The following is a 6,316-nucleotide window of genomic DNA, read 5'->3' as shown; positions in this document are numbered from 1 at the left end:
CCCCAGCTGGACCAGATGTCAGTCCCTTCCTTTCGGAAGGGCTGAAAGCTCATTCCAAGAGAGAGAGAGTCCACAGCCCTTTTTAACCTCCCCGTGTCTGTCTTGGGGTTTTTTCCTTCTCTTGTCATGAAAGGACAGAGCACAGAGGAGCTTAACGCAGAACAAGGTTATTCAAGTTATCTGCTTGCCATTAGGTATCACTGTGCAGCACTGAATTATTTATTCCAGCTTCCTAGGCAGGTGTGTGGCAAATTTCCATACAGCTTTAATGGGAATCAGATTGCCAGCTTCAAACCCAAATTCTTCATCTGCACCACAGCATGACTGTGAAGTGTTGCTGAGCAAGGGCGGGGTGAACAGCTATGTAGGAACAGACCGCACGGCCACAGCTGGAAGAAGTATGTGGGTCTCACTTAATAAAACTTGATAGAAAATATTTGTAGCTATACAAAAATATCGACAAAGCTGGCAACATGATACACTTCATGTAACCAACACAATTCTCTCCCTAGGATGGGCACGTACCATATTTCAAAGCTTGATTATCAGTGGGACTCGATTTCCAGAGCACGCAGGAGCGCACAGGCAGAGCACCTGCTGGTAGACGCAGCTGAGGGTGGCACAGCTCAGCGAGGACACTCCTCGCTTGCGGACTTGCTCTGTTCCCCTTTCCAGGTGGAAATTCAGAGTAGCACACGCCTGGAATAAGGAGATGGATCTCATCTACACGTAAAGGACATACAGAAGATATGGGTGAGCCAGGACAAACCAGGTGGGACTCTCAATTCTAGCGTGATCTTGTTGGAGGTACCAGAGGCTATATTCATTTGACTGAAGGTCTGTCTACACCCGAGCAGGTAACCCTGTGCCTCCTCTGTAGGCAGCAGAGCTCAGGCACAAACATCTCATTCGAAAGTAGGTGCTGACATCTGGTCCCCTGACCATCGCACACTGCACCGAGAGGCACCCAGACGATCAGGTCCAACACAGGCAGCAGAAGCCAGCTGAGATGAATCGCGCCGTGGGCAAGTGATACACAAGAGCCCTTTGCAGGTGGTAGCCTCTAGATGAAAGCCGGCTTGTGTGGCCTCATCAAAGGGCTTGCCCAGGCCAGCAACCAGCAACCCGGGTGGCACGGCAGCCAGGATCTCGGTGGTACCGGTACTGCTGGATCTGGTGGAGGAGTAGGTGGTGGAGTGCTCCCTGGGTGGTGGCTCCCAAGCAACACTTCCCCTGCCAAGTTGATTGCTAAACATTTATCCTACCCAGCCCACAATTAGGAAAGTTTTGTGAGCAACTATGGGATGCACTTTCTGCAGAGCACTGTACACACCTAAATGCCCAGAAAAAAAAAATCTCCTTTCACAGGGAAACAACAGAATGCCTTTATTTATTCCCTGCCAATGTCAAACACGACTCAAAGCCAGATGTTAAAATAAAATGGCCTGATTTTTACCGCCACTACTACTTTGTGCTGATTTGGTCAAAAATAAAAACCCCTTAAAAACAACAAAAACCTGCACAGCTCTAGAACAACAAACCAGATCAGCGCGGAAGAACAAAAAGTTGGTACAAACTGACAGTGTCTGAATTTGTTTCTTTTAATAGATAAATGTCTGTGATTATCACAAAAGAGGTAGAGCCAGCAGTTTCACTGAAGAGTCCTCGACTGAAGGGTCCTCACTCTCTCCCTCGGCTTGCACAAATTGAATGCTGCAAGACCGGCTTGGCTGCTTGCCTTGCCAGCGGGGCAGTGAGGGATGGCTGAGAAGCGATGGTCTCAGTTATGGACGGGGAAAGAGAGAGCTGTGCCTGGACACTACCTGAGTTTGTGATTGTAGAATCATAGAATCATTACGCTAAGATCATCCAGTCCAACCGTCAACCCAACACCACCACGCCCAATAAACCGTGTCCCTAAATGCCATAGCTTGAACATGTGTCAGTGGTAGGCATACCTTTATCACAGTGGAGCAGACAAAAACATTCAGTACACCTGAAACCTCAGAGCTGTTTCAAATAACCAAGTCTTTAGATTAATTTAAAACACCTCTAAGGTGGCTTCTGTGGGTCCAGTTGCCCAGGGTACCATGCACCCTCAGGTGAATCAGGTACCTGGGGGGCAACCTGCATCTTAATTACTCACTTAAATGAATAAGAAAATAAAATGGGAATGGAAAGAACAAGGTAAAGTTCCATTTTGGTTATTATTTCAATGTACAACATGGAATTCAATACCTGCTCCTGTTTCGTCTGGATCCATCTCCAGGTGAGGTGCTTCAAACCATAGCTACCCTTGTGAATTAACTCAGTGGGTTGCATATTGAAAATCGAGTGCAAAAGTGAAGTGGAAGCTCTGCAATGCCATTGAATTTTATTCAGAAAGAGACTCGCACACATGAACAGAGACAGCAATCACTGGACAACATGGGATGGTGCCGGGGGATGCGATGAACACAGCGGTCTTGGTGAAGGGGTTGGGCTCTGCTTTCTCCAAAAGAAAGTGTCATCTGTGAACTAAATAACTATTACTTGGGAAAAAGTTTCCTATCCCACCAATTTCTTTTCCATTTATTGCCTCTACTTTTTCTTCCCAGGTCACCAACATTGTCCAACTGCTTGCAGCGGACTGCTCATAACTGGCTCCAGTCTGTTCACATTCATGATTTTTCAGCTTCCTCCATGCAGCACTCTTCCCACTCAGTATGAAAATCCACATTTGTATCTGCCTTTAATGTCTTCCTCACATATGGGCATTTCTTAAAGTCAGCTAATTTGCTAGGGCAAGTAAACAGCTCTGCGCCTTTCTCATTCCTCCCCTTTCCTCTCCCCCACCAAAAGACTTTCTGAAATGATCCACCCTTTGCTTATCCTCTAAATGATCATCTTCCTACCCGTGCTTTTGAAACATAACCCGTTTCCCAGCTGGCCCCTGCACCCCCATCTCCGCTGCCCTCCGACATACCGGGCTGGCCAAAGCACAGGCGTCCGCCTCCTCCCAGTCCTCCCTCTAACCTCCGTGTCCCTCCGCCGAAAACACAACGCTCGTGAAAATCCACATCTAGAAACATGGGCCTAAAGCAGGTTTTTCAACCCTTCCATGCCAGAAAAGACCAATATTCTCAAATGATCTTTAACCTTCTTATACCCTTTTTATAGTGTTCAGACTTAGCTTCATGTCTTTGGTAAATCAGTCTTTTTAAGACAACCTGTGATGGGCGCTCGGCTGATAACTGCTGTAGGAAATCTTGGCTTGGAGATGGCAAGGCTCTTCAAGACCAATATGGACAAAATCACCCTTGCTGAAAAACAAAACAAAACCAAAACAAAGGCCATTAGAATAAAACATCTTTTTTTTTCTTTTTTTTTTTTTCTGTCTTGTCATCTGCTATTTGTGATGGATTAGAAAAGGCCCTCTTATTCCTGTGTATATCGCCCTTCAGAGACAAACAGGATTCAGGGCTGAAAAGACCACAAGGCAGCAGAAGACCAAGGTATCGATCTCCATAAGATGCGGATACAAGAGATGCGGTGCTTACTTGTGAGAGGTTTCCCCTCCCGTGGGACGGGAGCAGACATCTCCTCTGCCCAGCGCCCCTCGTAGGCTGCTTGCCGTCAGCACACTCCATCCCTTCACAAACCACCCTCTTTTATAATCACCCTGACCTGAGCCCGCTTTTGACACTTGGGGAAACCCATCTTTTTATCCCACCAGTTGTGGGCACTTGTTCTCTAGGAAAGTGAGCTCTCTTCAGTTCTGCCAGCCCCAGTCCTCCCCTGGCTTTCCCACCTTCACTCTTTCCCCTGCTCATATTTAAGAGCCACGGCAGCTCATTCCTCGACGCACACGCACCTTCTCCAGCGGGAGCCCGGCTGCCGCTGCACCCCGCGACCCCCCGCGCTCGCTGCCCGTGGGGAAGTGCTGAGTACAGCTGGATTTCCAAAAGCAATGGTAAATTGTGCTGAGAAACAGCATAGCCTAGCAGCACCTTCCAGCACTCATAATGAAAAGCAATACAGAAATTGGTGAGGCCTAAAAGATAAAAAAAAAAAAAAAATTCTCTGTAGCAGTCTCCCAATAGCTCTCAGGAGATGGGTCCTGGCTTTTTTTGCCATGCCGAGCAATAAAGATGGAGAAAGGTATGAGTAGTCATCTCAGGGCACAGCACAGAAGAGGCAGTTATGATCTTGAGATGGGGAGACTTCACTCAAAGGGACAAATAAAGTAATGAATTAAGGTATCCTAGTGGCAAAAGGGCTATAACACGTGAAATAAACAACTTTAATGAGGTTGTAACCCTAGATTTATAGTCTCATCTCCATGCACAGGACTTCAGGTGCGTAACTCCATTAGCACTAATGGGACGTGCGCAATTAAAGCCCCGCACACCAAGATGAGACTGCTGCTATTAAAATCAGCCACGAACAAGCTTCAGAGAGGTTGTCCCATTTAGCTCAGCAGAGCACTCCAAGAGAGATGCTCATTTGCAGCTGATCTGATCACTTTGCAGGGTGGTCAAGTATAAGCACTCGCTATGAATTCTCTGTATGATGGATATGAGCGTGTGGACGGTCTGTCTTTTTGGGTTAGGTGTTACTCCTGTCCCTGCACATTTCCTGGGACATCAGCTCTCCTCTGCCGGGAATAGGCTCCTGCTCTCCAGGCATGGGCAGTAAAACTCTTGACTTCAGTCACCATCACCCTCACTTTCAAATTGGGGAGAAGGAGGCACAGACTTCCCACCCCAGACGTACCGAAACCTCTGACCTCCCCCTCTACTCCCTCAGCACAGGCTGAGCAGAGCGGCTCAGCTCCCAGGCACAGCCTATTTTGCCTGCAGGGATCTCAGGCTGAAGGCTGAGTTCTATACTACGCATGGCAGAGCGGCGCAAAAATACTCCAGCTAGCTGGGATATGACAGCAGCCCAGCGAGGTGAGTTACCTCAGGCAAAGACTCATCCCACTGAACTACTTGCTCCCAAAGCCAGCTCTGCTCTGGCCTGTGCCCTGGCACCGCAGGATTTAGCTCTGAAAAAAAACTCTGGGAACTCAAAACCAACATGAAACAGCATTGAAGATACTCCAGACTTTCATGGGGACAAAAATTTGCCTAGCATATACAAAATACAGCACAAAATAGCTCAGTATTTTAAATCTGGAAATGTCTCACCTGTATTTAGGAGTACAGCACATGTTACTACGCCCGAGTGGCAATATGCCCGCTGAGACCCTGGGATGCTGCTCATTTACCTGCTATTTAATTGTGGCACCAGGCAACGATCACCAGTTGAAAAGGACAGCAGCTTATATTATCAGGGTTTTTAGCAAACAATGCAGCCCCTATTCTTGGAACGGCTTTCTTGCCAGTGAGTGGTAAAAGCCATTTAAATATGAGTAACGCCACAGCATGTCTGAGGGTGATGGAATAAGGTGCAGAGGCTGCAAGCAGAACTACAATGATAAAACATTAAATACTGACATGACTTTAGATATTATATTATGCTCTCCCGAGAGCTGTAATTCTTCAGATATATGAAGCATTCAGAAAAATGGAATTGAACCCTTCATCACACAATTTTTTTTTCTACAGTATCAAAAATGTAATTTTACCAGAAGCCATGGGGACTCCTATGTTCTTAATGTACTTAGAAGATTTTTACAAGCTAACATTAAAACTGACTGAAATGCCATACACATTCTTGTTCACACTTAAGTCTGGTCTGAAAGCTATTCACTGTAGTTTTGCATTGTAATGTCTATATTCTTGTATTCTTAATACTCCCAGATTTCAACAGAACAAAATTCTGACATAATTCCTGAAAAGTCCATGTTCACATAGGATCCAACAGTTTTACCATCAGCTTTAGTGGCAGCAGGCTTAAGCCCAGAAGTCTTAAATCTGATAGACATTAAAGATGGAGAAAATTTAGTGGTTAATCTAATTTAGCTAGCACAAGAACATTCTCTACAAGGCCAAGGTTATTAATGGCAGCACAAGTAGCCGCATTTATGCAGAGGCTACTTAACATTTTCCATTGTAATACTCCGCTTCAGGATAACTTTGAACAATTCAGGCTAAACATTCCTGATGTTAGCTGTCTGACTAACAGGATCTTTTTTGGGAAGCTTTTGCTCAAGGGATTCAGCTATTTCCAAGACTGAGGTTACAGAAAAGAAAAAAAAAAGGGGGGGGGGGGGGAGGGAGAGAGAAAAACTACAGTTTCACATGAAAAGCTCTGGTGCTTCCATAAAGTAAAAGAAGAGTTTTGATCATCATCCTGCTCAAAATTCAAAGAATGACCAAAGAGTAAGGCT

At 45.9% G+C, this 6,316-nt stretch overlaps 1 long non-coding RNA gene across 1 annotated transcript; it reads right to left on the bottom strand.

Annotated features, from left to right (window-relative positions):
- Positions 1-2,348: 2,348 nt before the first annotated feature.
- Positions 2,349-6,316, bottom strand: LOC142078562 (uncharacterized). The gene is made up of 2 exons (XR_012672273.1): positions 3,854-6,316; positions 2,349-3,302 (listed from the first exon to the last, which is right to left on the bottom strand). It is a non-coding gene; the product is annotated as an uncharacterized LOC142078562 (long non-coding RNA).

Source organism: Calonectris borealis, chromosome 2, assembly GCF_964195595.1.
Source record: "Calonectris borealis chromosome 2, bCalBor7.hap1.2, whole genome shotgun sequence".
NCBI lineage: Eukaryota > Metazoa > Chordata > Aves > Procellariiformes > Procellariidae > Calonectris > Calonectris borealis.
This window is presented reverse-complemented; position numbering and strand designations above follow the sequence as displayed.